The sequence below is a fragment of the Haplochromis burtoni genome, unplaced genomic scaffold, assembly GCF_018398535.1.
Source record: "Haplochromis burtoni strain Fernald_Lab_line unplaced genomic scaffold, NCSU_Asbu1 Contig_185, whole genome shotgun sequence".
NCBI classification, from domain to species: domain Eukaryota; kingdom Metazoa; phylum Chordata; class Actinopteri; order Cichliformes; family Cichlidae; genus Haplochromis; species Haplochromis burtoni.
In genome coordinates, this window is record NW_024582546.1 from 311377 (window position 1) to 325527 (window position 14151).

The following is a 14151-nucleotide window of genomic DNA, read 5'->3' on the forward strand; positions in this document are numbered from 1 at the left end:
GTGTGTGTGTGTGTGTGTGTGTGTGAGTGAGTGAGAGAGCAGGAGGTGGTGGTAGGATTAAAAGTCCTTTAACAGCAACAGTAAAAATCAATGGAGAGAGTTTGGTTGTCAGAACCAATGAATCAGGAGGATATAGCTCAATACGCGGATCAATGGCCCAACCTATAATCATTGTATTTCTCGCTGCTAAATGTCTTTCCTGATCATTGTTGGGAAGCAGAGAGGAGCCAAAGGAGATAAGGAAAAGGTGAGAGAAAAAGCTCCTCATGCAAGTCCTCAGATGTTGTACTGCTGGATGGCTTATAAATATTGTACTGCTGTAGTGCTGAGAGAGTTTACTGTTCCTTAATGTTCCTACTTCTAGCGTTTGACAGGGACCTGGGTGACAAGTTTTACACTCTGCATCATTTATACATGAATTTATGGCAAGAATGCACTACATTTTTATGCAAATGTACTAGTTTCTATTGCTAAAAGATAGAGGAAAGTAGAAATGCAATCCATTTGGGGGGGTTTTGCTTTAGTAAACATGGATGCATGTTAATGTATGTCAGTTCTCCAAAAGAAAAGAAAACCCTGTGACTCACTGAAAGTGATGAGTTTTCTGCATTGCAGCAACAGCAATTTACTTGGCGATGAAAAGGAGAACTGAGCAGGGAAGGGTTTCATCATAAAGACAAAAGCAAAATCTTTTTTTCACAAAATAATTTGAGAAGGGCTGACGAACTGATGGATTTTGACCCCTCGTTACGTCATAAAATAGGCCACTTATAAATATCTGGAACTCATTTGTTGTTAACATTCATTCAGCAACATTCAGTTCTCATATTTAATGCACTGAGTTTGTGTAAAAACCCAAGCTACTTTGACAAGGGCCACACCACCGTGGTTTCACATACTCTCGGTCAACACTGGTGAAGATCACAGTCATCTGATTATTCGTACCTGACCACATCTGTGTTGTTGGAATATATCAGTTCCAACAGTAGTTTCTTAGTTTTTCAGGTAACAAACTGGGCTGTGACGCAGCATCTGAAGCACCATCTCATTTATGACACTGGAACTTGGGTTGGTATTCAACAATTTATCAAACTGAAAATGACTTCAGTGAATAAACAAGAGTAAATATGAAGAAAGACTGTCTGAAAGTGTGAGATTTAGCTTTTCACACACTCTGTGACAGCCGGCTGCATACCCCCGTGTTCAAGTGCGGTCAATTGGAACAGCTAAACACTTTCGGCCTCACATATGGTCGGGTAACAAGCCTTGCAAGCTGGTCTGCTCGAAGCAGACTCTACACAAGTAACTAAATCACGAATTGTCCACCAGGCATTAAAGTCTGGGTTTGTAAGAATGATTGTGCATGACAGATCTGTAACTTACACTTCATGGGGTTTGGGTAGATTAAAAGGCTTTCTGATATCAAAACAGCCAAGAGTAAATGCAATCACAAAGTGCTGAAGACGTATTTGAGACAGAAAAGCGTTTTATGCTGTGGTTCAATTTAGCTCACCTGTGAGGAGTGCAGCTTTTTTCTTCTTCAGAGAATAAAATTTCTTATTTCCTCTACGTTTGTATCTCTTGAACAACGGCTTCATATGCAAAATGCCATCATCTTGACAAAAAGACAAACATCAGAGTAGCAGCGCAGATGCAATCAAGGTTGTGATTTATTTTTCCAAAGATCTCATTCTGCTTCAGCAAATCAAAGCTAAGTCAAAGACAAATATTACAAGGACAAAAGACATATTCAAACATTATTAGATGAGGTAATGAGCAGTGTTTTAGGAATACTACGGCTTCAAGCCCTGTTTAAGTGTGGATTCTCAAATTATACCGTACAGGTATGGATGGTAAGAGTTCTGTAGGTCCAGTAAAACTTCTGTCACAATGATGCGAAACATCCTCCAAACCAAACATACACTATTCAATTAGGGGAGGGTTTTGATAATCGATTCATCGATTAAAATCGATTCTGGCTTGGATAACGTGATATCGATTCATTAAAATCCTGAATCGATTTTTTAATATAAATTTATTTTGCCTGAAATGCCAGAATCTCAGTTTCGACAACCACCAAACATTTAAAACAGTAAAGGAGAGCAGGTACACAGCTTCTGCACAAAGACGTAACACAAAGCGCGGACCTGCGCCGAATCGGATACAAGAATCAGTAGAGACGTACGCCTTTCTCACCTCGACGGCACGGACACGGTCTGGGGAACTGAAAGCCGAACAGCTCGCTGATTCTGATGTTTCGGGGATCCGCGCTTTGTGTTTACGCCCTTTTTGCGCTGATTCTAAAGCTGTTAGTTTGATCTCTCTCCAAACAATATTGACTGAACCAGCAGCAAAAGAAGATCCAAACTACGCTTCACATAAACATCGTCATGAATTCACTTCTGACTTTTGCGGTTTTGCTTCCACCGCGATGCACAGCTCTCTCTCTCTCTCTCTCTCTGTACTTCAAGAACAGTTTCCCGTCTAAAAATCTGTTTTCTGCATTATTCGCTTGCTTGCTATCACAAGTCTACCGTTGTTTACAGCGCTGTCGGCCGCTGTTTTTTCCGTTTTACTTACTTCCGAAAAGAAAACCTAATTTCTGTTGTTCAATAGGCTTCTGAACAAATTTAAACTTTTTAAAATTATGCAAAATGCAAAACGCTGTGTCTCTAATAAAACCGCTGTAACTTCAGAGGTAATGTTCATAAGTTGATTAATGGTTTTCTTTCATTTTTGATGTACTGCAGAATATTTTTATAAAATCCCAGAACAGGAAAATCACCTTCATGTTTTTCTGTGTTTTATCTTCAGCTACTTTGACACAAAGGCATCTGTTGTGATGCTCACACCTTTGATAAAGTCTTGTGAGTGTCAGCTTCCTTTTTATAGATACAAAAGTATGTTAATGTACTGATCTGAATTCTAATATTTCTGACTGTCTGAGGCAAAATTTCCCAGATTCAAATCGAATTGAATTGAATCGAATCGAATCGAATTGAATCGAATCGAATCGAATCGAATCGTGGATCGAATCGATTCGGTACCTTGTGAATCGGAATCGAATCGATTCTAGAAATCAGTGACGATACCCAGCCCTATATTCAATATGCCAACATGTGGCTCAAGCTATGGCTTAATACATGAAAAATGTATTAAACTATTAATCTGGACTGCATTCAAATGTGGGGCACTTGAAACGACGAGTTAAAAGGAGGACACAGGAAAGTGGGAAAGACGAGGAAAAATGCATGTGCATTTATTTTTCAAATGTAAAAGCATCTCTTGGGTAAGGAGTGGCATACTTTGAGACGATCAACAAATCCAAGTGTCCTCTAGGCATTTCCTCTTTCTGTTTAGTTGCTCACTTTAGCCATTTCGTTCGCTGACAGAGCCGTGATAAGAAAGTGGCCATTTTCACACACATTTTGTTCTTAACCTTCCTGAAACACATGTCTGAAAAAAACAATTTCCTCAAGCCTTTTGGGAATGACAGTCCAATCCCTCAACTGATTTTGCAAAGAAAAACTCATTAATGAGACAGACATTTTTCTACACAACTCAACAGCTTAGTCCATAAGAATATTTGGAAGCGGCTTATAAAAAAATCCTCCATGGATTAAACAAAAAGGAAAGCTCAGTTTCTTTTTTCTTTTTTTTTCTACAGAGCGGTAAAAAGAGTATTAGACATGCCCCACCCACACGCACAACACGCACACAAATGCCCCCTGACTCTCACCCACCCCCTGTGTAGATTGAAATGTCAGCAACGCTTTGGATTGTTACGGTCCACGTTAGAGCCTGGCTCAGGATTAATGTACATATGGGAAACAATGGAGCATCTACAATGCTCACTCAGGCAGATTCTCCACATCCCCTCCTACTGTAGCTGCAGTGGGATGCATGTGGCTTCTCCTTATAAAGAGACGGGCACTTTGATGTAGAAAGAGAGGCAAGGGGGCAGAGGGACCGACAAAGAGGGAGTTTAACTGCCTTTCATGTCTCCCCTTCCCTGCACCCCGACACTCCACTGTCTTGCCTTAAACAAGCCACTAAAGCCAGACACATCTACGGGTTTTGCCACTGGAGGCGTGTCAGTGCCACAGATTGGAGCAGTGGTGATGGTTGCTGCTGGTGTTGGGGGATTTTGTTTCATCTTCTTTTTCCCCCTAGAGGTGCAGTTTCTAAAGACGGCCACAAAAACAAGCAAGATAAAGAAAAATCGGAGTCTTGGATAAAAGGTTCAGGGAGCTCAGTATTTTGGCTGCAGGCAGCACTAATTAACAGGTCACTCCTATGGAAGAAAAAAAAGCACATGTACAGTTTTAATCCAGCTACTTACTGTTGAGTTGGGGGGTTTCTTTATTTTTGTCCATATCTCACTATTGGACTAGTAAATGATGTTCTCTGATACAAGTGGCCACCTCCTACAGCTGCACTCTCACATACAACTTGACGCTTTGGTGCTCTCGGCACTCCCATTCACTCTGAATGGAGTGATGTTATGCATTGTTGAACTGAAGTGTGGATCCGTTGTTTCACTTTACCTGCAGTAATTTCACCCAAGAGTTCTGCAGAGTTTACAGTTCCAAGCACAAGTGCAGTTTCCAGCCAATCACATCAAAGGCAAGGCACTCATTTATGTTGCTTATAGCTCGGCTTTAAAATGAAGGACAAGTTGAACTTTGCAAAGGGACGTTATAGAAAACCTGATATCAGAGGCTGGGATAGCTGCTCTGTGGATACATCTCCTTTGCTATGGAAGTGCTCACATACTGCACAAAAATCTAACTTTCAGTTATGTAAGAGAAAGACAGTACAACAGCGACTCCTCACACAGACTGCATCTGAAATAGTCTACAAGTTAGTAAGAGTTGTTATACAATAGTGTGGGCAGAGTCCAACCATCCTATGGAGCAACATAAAAGTACAAAAACAAACTGGGATCTCTCTAGAATCATCTCTTGTGTACAACCAGGATGATTTAAACATTACAACTTTTATTGAAATATAAAGACTGTACATCTTAGAGAGCACAAAGCACAGCTCAGTGTTACTTTATTTGCTGGCTTCTTATTTTGAAGCTTCGTACAAAGTCTTTGTAATATGATGTGCTTAATCAAGCTGACATAATGGCTCTATAACAGTTAACTTGGCTTCCTTTCACCAGCAGACAGGTTAATTAATTCACGGAATTATTAGACAGTTAATTTGTTACGTGAAATGATTCGATTTTCTTTCATTTCATGACTGTAATTGAAAGTCTCAATTTGACCAGCTCAGTCAATGCAGGTGTTTGGACCTACAGCAGGGTGAATCACAATGCATCCAAGAGAAGATACAGCCTGCTGCTTTAGTCTATACTGAATCTCCCAGGGATGTGGATTCACATCAGTTCTCTCACACTGGCAACAATGCAACAAGCAGATTGGTGCACAGATCTAAAATGATATTGTACGTCCATCAATCAATAATCAATTACTTGATGTGCCCCATGCAGCACGCTCCTGTGCAGCTTGAGATCATTGCTTAAAAGATTTTTCACAGTTCAGACATACACAGCACAGACAAACATCATGTGGGTCAATCAATAATTCCAAATTGCGTTCCTCTATGGTTCAGAAAAGACTGGCTTTGAAGTATATGTTATACATGCACTAGAGAAAATGTTCACTTTAGACCTCTGTGAAAGAACCTCATGAACCATAACCATCATGAAGGCAGAATTATTATTTTTTATTTTCTTTTTCTTTCTTTCTTTCTTTTTTTTGTTGCTGCAAGGCTAATAGCTGCCCCTGGTTTAAGCTAGGTATACCTGGATGTGATCCTGCAATTTCTACAGTGACAACTAAAAGATGAAATCACAGGTTAAATGAAAAAGGAAGGCTCTGGTAAGATGAGTACTAGACTTGTGCAGCTTTAACTCTTTACCACTTACATCTGCATTGGGATTTGCAGATATAACAATGACTTCTAAAGTAAAGTATTCTTTGGTAATAGCCATATAACACTAACACTGATTTAAAAGTAAATTTGCTCTTAAATTCACAGTTCTCTAAAGCTTTAACTTTAATTTCCATGAACTCAATTACAAACATAATGACATTATAGTGCACAGGGAAAGAGTACGTACAAAAGATCATATTTGACATGATGGAAACAGTCTATTTTTAGCATTCAGGTTTAGAAAAAATCATCAGTAATTAATTATTCTTTGTTAGAGTGGTCTCAGATCAATTTTGAGATATACTATTATATTAGATATATAAATTAACAGTCAAATAAGACCATACTATTAAGTCAACTTTGTCTTGCAAGATTTTATCTCAGTAATGTTCTTGTTTTTACACCTACATTATTTTATTCACATATAGAGCTTTTAGTATTATATACTCAATGTGTTACATATAACACATTAAAGTCATGATGTCACTTTTAAATAATAAGCCATCATCATAACTTCCATACTGCAAAGAAAAAAACATCATTTTGAGCTTGGAAGAGCAAAGGTTTGATATCTAAGGAAATGTGATTTTTACTTTCTTGTTTTGAAATAAGAAGACTGAAGGCTACAGTAAATTATTTTAACTTGGCACAAAGGCTGGAAACAAACAGCTAGCCTGGCTTTGTCCAAAGCAAGTAAGTAAATAATTATGCACAAAGCTTAATACACTATTGACTGGGTGCTAAGCAACACTAACACTCTCTAGTCTGTACTAAGAACTTCTCATCGTGCCACAAGAGTAGATGGGTGTATTTTCCAAAATATTGATTGATTTAACTAATTATCGAAAAGTCCATTAGTTTGCAGTCAATTAACTACCCGATAAACTGGCTAATTGTTTCAGTCACACTAAAAAATACAGTGAAATGGAATTATCCAGTGTTTCATGTCCACTGGTTCATTAGTGGAGGAGAAATTTGGTATTTTCTCAACCATGGCTGTATAAAATGCACTGGGCTGGTCTAAGCACAGCAAATAGAGCCTATAGAAAAAGGCACCTTTGTGTATTTATGAATAACTTTATTTTCAGATGCTTCCACAGTCTGACTCGGGCATTTAAAAAAAACACATATATGGCTTGTGTGGAAAAAAAAAGTTCACAGTGCATCCAGGTGAGACAGGGTGCAAATCTGAAAGAGAGCTATTATGTATCAATCATTGAAAAGAATTCTCAATAACTCCACATGTCCTTGCAGTTTGAAGGACACAGCTGTATCAAATGCACTAGAAAAGCACGCAGGCTGAGTGCAGACATTTACATTTATATACATGCATTTAGCTGATGCGTTTTTCTGAAAAGCAACTCACAATAAAGGCGACATAAGATTTAGCTCGGACATTTACGTCACTTATGAAGCAGAAGAAAGGTCACAGATGGAGTATCCCGAAATAATCCACTGGTGTTTCAGAGATACGCAAACGACGTGGATATCATTGTTCACTTCCCCAGTGAAAGCTTTGTTTTCACAGTTAGTTCCAATTTGTTTTCAGCTGCTGCTTTAAGGAGAGGTCCTGGTTTGGGTTCCAATCGTAACACTAAAGCTCCACTTTAAGAAATGGCACAAAAGTGAGCCCAATGCATTAATTAGGTGTCCTGATGAAGGCTAATGAGCGGGACTGAGATCAGGCTAAGTGATACTGTAAATAGAAAATGTAAGGAGAAATCCGTGGAAACAACAGGACCTAATAACATCAGCCAAGCTGATTTCCCTTATGGAAAAGGGGTCAGTGCACTAGGAGGTGTTCCATCTCGTCATTGACTGTGGAACAACTGAGCACCACCAAAAGCAGACATCCACAGACATGGATGATACCAAATGTTCAATTAATCTTATCTGGTATAAGGTCTCATAAGGTCTGAAAGATGTTGTGGGAGCCAATTTATATCAACAAATTATTATTGTAAGCACATAAACTTTTTTACAGAGCAATGTACTCCTGCATGGGTGCACTGGTTCTTAAGTGGGGACCAGCAGGAGCCTTTTAAAAGGATTCTCCAAGGTCCTAAACACAGTGCAAAGTTGTTTGTTTTTGCTATTTTATATTGCTGCTGGAATATTACCACAATGATAGAATGCATTAAGGTGGGGGTTTTTTTTCCCTTTAAGCCTGCCTGCACTAGGGTATCTGATGAATCACAGGTTTCATTCCACCTACGGAGGCTGTATGATTCTCAACCAAAGAAACAAACAGCAACAGCACTGCATTAGAATACAAGTGAAACCAAGCTCCCTTCTACACATCTGAAGCAGTGAAATGTGCGATCGAATGCAAGGCTTTAGGCAGTGATTTGATAAACATGCACACGGACTTAATGTGAGCACTCGGACATTCATTTCTCCTGAGACGGCAGAAAGGCTAAAAAGGAGAAAAATTAAATACTTTAGTGGGAAACTTTCTGCATCTGATTCCTTAATAATCTCTGTTTAATATATTTTTTTGATAAACCGTTTTTCTAAGCATCTCATTATGTAACTTCCTCTCCTCTATCCAGCATGAACCCTGCCACTCGCCCTAGGACAGCTGGGATAGGCTGCAGCCCCCTGCGACCCTGAATTGGATAACCGGAAAAAATAAATGGAAGGATTGATTGATGGATGGAATTCTTTATATGGATGCTTTTGTGAGAGAAAGGTTGTGGTATTGCGATGCAGCCAATCACCTTGCAATTGCAATATTTATCCTGCACTCTCGAGGTACACCATAATCGTCTACTCTGTCTTGTGCAGAGTTCATCATATTATATGGCAGCTACGACTCAGGCAGGATAGCAGGCTGTCCACCAATCTTAAGGTTGTGTTTTAATTCCTGGCTCCTTTAGTTTGCAAGCAAAACCATGCTCAGACAAGATGCTGAACCTAAAAATTACCCCTAATATGTCATTTCTGGGTGAAAATCTAAAAATTGTATGTATATATTTAAAAGGTACTACCACTTTGACTTCATTGTGTCCATAAAAATATCTAAATCACCAATGCATTTGTATATCAGTGCAATCTTTTCAGCTTCAGGACACCGTGACATTCATATGGCAGCACACAGATCTAATATTAAAAGAGTCATTTCCTTACTCAACACCAGGACATGTGCCTGCAATTGTTGGGGGCTATATTTAGGAGTGTATATGGTGCTCTGGTTACAATTTCTAGCAGCTGGAGTGAACTCCATTGTGGAGATAAGGCTCTTGTTTTGTTTTTCTAGATTATACTGTTCAATATTATCTGGACAGTATCAACTTCAGTGAAATCATAGTGACAAAACTTTCTGCATTTCTTTGTTACCATGATGTTCTATAACGTAGTTTTGATAAAGGCTGTGTTCCAGACCGAGTGCTCAAAGTTTGACAAATATGGAGCTCAAACAGCAAAGAAGGCTTGCAAATTGGTTGCATTATGGGAAATGGAGGATTTGGACACAAGACAGGATAAAAATGGCAAATTATTCACCTCAACTAGAATTCAGTGGTTCCTTTTCGGTCTCTCTCAGGAAAATCTCTGAAGTTCATGGTGATTATTTTAATGTTGTGTTATTGATTTCAATCATACATTGGTATCTACTGTACTGCACAACAGCGGAATAATTGAATCGGGGCCCAAAAGCATAACAATATCGATAAGGAATGGCTGCAGTTTGGTGCGTGTGTCAACTCTCTCAAACGGCCACTTCGCCCGCACCCATCGCTGGTCGGAGCGTTCAATATCACTTCTCACTTTGTGAAGTTAGGACGGCTCTGCGCTCACGCTCTTCTTTACAAAACACGCCATTATGCGCCCGCTGTGTCCTGCACTCACCCTTGCATCTGCAGGCTCTTCCAGCGAGCGTTCGTCAGCGCGTCACTGCTGTTTAAACGCAGGCAGGGGAAACGGGAAGAGCTGTCCTCCCTCCAGGTGAACGAGTGTGAGCGTGTGGGTGTGTGCGCTGATTGAATGGTGCATTATTTAACGATGGAAAACTGATCTCTTTTGGTGAGCAAGTGTCCCGCTCCCAGAGTTGGGTTTTCACCTTTTCCCTTTTTCACTTCTTCTTCCTCCCCCATTATTTGTTTGACTGGACCCCATTACGCAGGGAAAGGAATATTATACTATATATATTATATATATATATATATATATATAATATATATATAATATTATATATATAATAAAGGGTATATATAGCACAGACAGCTGCCGAGGCAGCACCTCGTCTTCTCTGAGGATTTCTTACTTACAGTAGTCTCGACGAAGTAGCTGACAGGTAAATGTGCTTACATGGTTGAGCGAATTTGTGAGAAATTGTGCGGTGCGTGGCAGGCATTCAGGGTGACTGATGGAGCAACAATCTCGCGCGCGCACACACACGCGGAGGCAGAGAAAGACACACTGGGAGGAGAGAGGCAGGCAGGAAGGTGCTCACTAGTTAGAACAGCGAGATTTTTTTTTCTGTTCGCACACTCACACACACGATTGTGAGGTTGTTATACATACACTACAATTTAGCTGTCATAAGCTGCCAAAGACACGCGTTTCCCAAGCGTGACGGGAATGTAGACTCTGCGGGTTGAAGCGGAACACAATTGCGCACATTTTTATTGGGAACATGCGCAATGTATTAGGGGAAAATGACAAATAAAGACCCACGTGTGAGCGCCAGTATTTATTTACGCATTTTTCTGGGCGTAAAGTTGCTTAAACGGGCAAAACAAGCGTCCTGTCACATTCACCTGAATTGCAATCTCTTCATTTTTCTCACATCTCTTATCGATCATGCGTCACTAATCCTCCTGGACCCACATTGACTTGTGCGTATCAACCCGGAGTGAGCTGTGCGTAAAAACGCACCTGGCACGAACACGCAGAACAGCGATCCTCTACTATTCCCCACATTTGATTCCCCCAGTGTACACACACACACACACACAAACTCACCCAGGGTGTGAACGCAGGTCCTCCCCGCGCGTCTCTTGATGTTTGTTCGTGTATCTCGTAAAAAGAGAGTGGAGAACCCGGGCAGCAAAGGCGTTAAAGAACTAGTGGACGGCAGCTAAACGCCGCCGACTTCCCCCCTTCTTCACCTCTTCCTCCTCCCTTCTTTTACTGCTTTCCTCACTCCTCCCCTCTTTCCCGGGGCAGGTTGAACAGCGGCTGCAATAATCCAGACATTGTTCTCTTCATCAGCTCGTTTTAAAGCAAAGACTGGACTGGAAAGGACTCCCGATTCTCGTTAACTTGGGAGTTTTGAGGAATTCTCCTTTCAGACTGGAGGTGCTGTCCAGTGTAATCCGAGCTCAGGAAAGGTCTGAAAGAACAGCCCACAGACTTACAAAGCTCAGAATGAAGCTGGAGTCAGACCTGGAGTTGAACTATGACTGCAGGTGGCGCAAAGGGGAGAGAAAGTTTGCTTTCAGTTTAACTACAAGAATAAATTAAATAAATAAATAAAACTGACACTTGGCGAGAAAATGAAAAATAATCCCTGCAGGACTGGTTCTTCTCGCACTTGCCTCTCACAGATCAAACTCCCTTTAGAGGGACCGTAGCGCACCTGCGGCCGGAGTGGAGACGCGCAGGTATCCACAGACTGAGCCCCCTCCTCCCCTCTCTCTGTGGATTTGATTCCGCGTTATTATTCCGACTCTCTCTGCGTGACAATCATCACTCAGTGTCAAGCCTGGCGTTGCTTCTCCAGGAAGCTAAGGAAAGCGTCTCTATTCATCGGCGCTCTCCTCTGTGTCTCCCTCTCCCTTTTCCCCCAACAAGCTCCGTCCATCCGCTTTCTATTTAACCACGCCCCTCTCAGCAGCCATTGGCTGGAAAGCGGAGAGACCGAAGACGGGGATGGTGAGGAAGGCTGCGATGATGTGTTCTAAGAAAAGGGGGGAGAAAGGGACAGGAAAGAAGACAGGGTGGAGAGAGGTGGCATTAGATAAACTACGACGGAGATGAAAATGGGAGAAGTGGGATGCAAGAAGAGTAAAAGGGGAAGGAGAGTGTCCCAGGAAATGAGGATAATGCAGTTTGTGTGCTATGTGTGGATGGATGGGTTCATCGGGGAGGGCAGTTCATGCACTGAGCTCTGTGTTTGAGCCCAGAGGGACAGGCCGGCTAATGAACGTGAAAATGCGTCCCTCCTCTTTTTCTTCTAGTACATTTCTTTTACCCACTAAGTCACTGGCAGTGCTTTAGCCATATTTGACTCTCAGCAGAATGGAACACATAATGACAGCATCCACCAATGCTAAGCATACACACTTCTGACTGTCTGTCTACTTCTTTTTTTTCCCTTTTTTTAAATATGGTGGCCGAAAGCTAAGTAGCTTCCTTGATGAGTCTATGATGAATTGGTGGCTACAGCAGGCCCGGTCCTTTGTGTACAAGGGAACCGGTTTTGGTACATGTGCAAGAAACCATTTTGTTTCTGACTTCAGACAACAAACCTGAAATGTAGGACTTAAGCATGGAACCTAAAGGTAACTTAAGACTAAAATTTTTTAGGTGAAAATAAAAGTAAACAGCTGGAAAACTGCAGTCACTTGGTTGAAATTTACGTGTTTGTGCAACTATCACTACCTCTAACATGGCAGTTGTTACCAGTTTAAATTGGAAACACTTCAACATGTGGTTTGATGAAAGCTGATGTGGGTTGTTTTTTTGTTTTTTTTGGAACAAATGAGCAGCACGATTATTAAGTTGGAGGCCAATGACAATAAAACATCTGGATATGTGTGATTTACTTCATCATCTAGACTTCAGGGTCTACATTATCGATGTACGAGTTTGTTTCAGTGATGCTCATGTTCTAATATTGGCAGGGAACACTGAGAACATCACTGCATACACGGTAGTTGCTCACAACTACCGTGGAAAAGCTTAAAAATAACAGATTCCCCTAAAATCAGTCTCGTTCCATATCAGCTAGTCTGCTACTCCCACTACACCACAGGCAGAAATATTTTCAGGGCTTCCTAGTGCCAGGATATGTGGACAGCACATGTTTGGTTCAGGATTTCCTATCCCATGGGCTGGTCGTTTTTTTTTTTTTTATCAATACAGATCATTTTTTTAGCTGATAAGATTAAAAAGATGCACTCAGCTTATACAACAATCGCCTTCCCCCTGCTGAGCGTCTCCTTACAGTCTATCTTTAGACTCCTCTCAGGTTCATCTGTAGGCTGTGGCTCGAGTACTGGTTATAACTGTTTATGGGCACACTGCATGAAAATGGCAGACTTTTAAGGGTAAAATTATCAGCAATGAGGAAATCTTTTTTTCTTCTCTTTGGCGCCACTCCCGTTGGTGGCACTTTGGAGTAGGTGTTGTTCTCTTTGGCCTATGCCAAAAGCCATTCTTGGGTTAAAAGGAGGCTGGAGGGTGTCTTGCATGTTAAATATCCAGCCCAGAGGCAAAAGTAGGGAACTAAGTAAGTGCCTGAGCTGCCTGAAATGGAAGCAAATGGGGTGGGCTGGATATTGTTGTGGCGCAACCACACACGGTAGCAGAATAAGGCAGGCAAAGTTGCTTGACAGCTCCTGGGAGAGGCTTTGATTGATGGCAACGCTCCAGGGAGTGTTTCAAAATGAACTTAGTTAACTTGGAGCCACATGAAGCATTCATCACTTGCTGCCATACAGGAGTGAGATGCTCACTGCAAGCTAGGCAGCATTTTATTTAGAAAGGCACCTGGGGAACATCTTCACTGGAGTAGCAGGTACCTATTTACAGCTATTTTAAGGCTCACATCAACAAATCTCCAAGATTTTCTCAAATCAAAGTATCGACGTGACTGCAGCTACTTCAAGTTGCTCATCAGGTTTCGAGAGTCTTAGGACTGGGTGTGTCACGTGTGGTTTCAAAGTTTCAAAGTGTGAAATATAAAAATGATTTTGAGGCAGAATAACAAATTCTTTTAATACAGCTCCTGTATTAAAAGATTGGTCATATTGCTTTACAGTCTTGTGAGTCGACCTAAATTCAGTAGCCACAACCCTACATTTTGATGACAATAAAAACTTTTTGATATGCATCAGTTGGAATGTCTATTTTTTGTCCACCTATTGCAACGACCTACAAGAACAAGTCTTGAAAGTCAAAAATCATACATTCTAACAGAACAAGGTTCAGATTAGGGGTTAGAGTTAGACCTCAGAGGGTAGGTTAAGTCATGATGGT

General features: G+C 41.0%; 1 protein-coding gene across 3 annotated transcripts in view; it reads right to left on the minus strand.

Moving 5' to 3' along the window:
* Positions 1 to 11753, minus strand: part of brinp2 (bone morphogenetic protein/retinoic acid inducible neural-specific 2) — a 310510-nt gene extending 298757 nt beyond the window's left edge. For all 3 annotated transcript variants that reach the window (XM_005936982.3, XM_005936983.3, XM_042225848.1), the window contains exon 1: positions 10912 to 11753. The gene's annotated coding sequence lies outside the window, so the exon portion shown is untranslated. The remainder of the gene's footprint in view (positions 1 to 10911) is intronic.
* Between the last annotated feature and the right edge of the window lie 2398 nt (positions 11754 to 14151).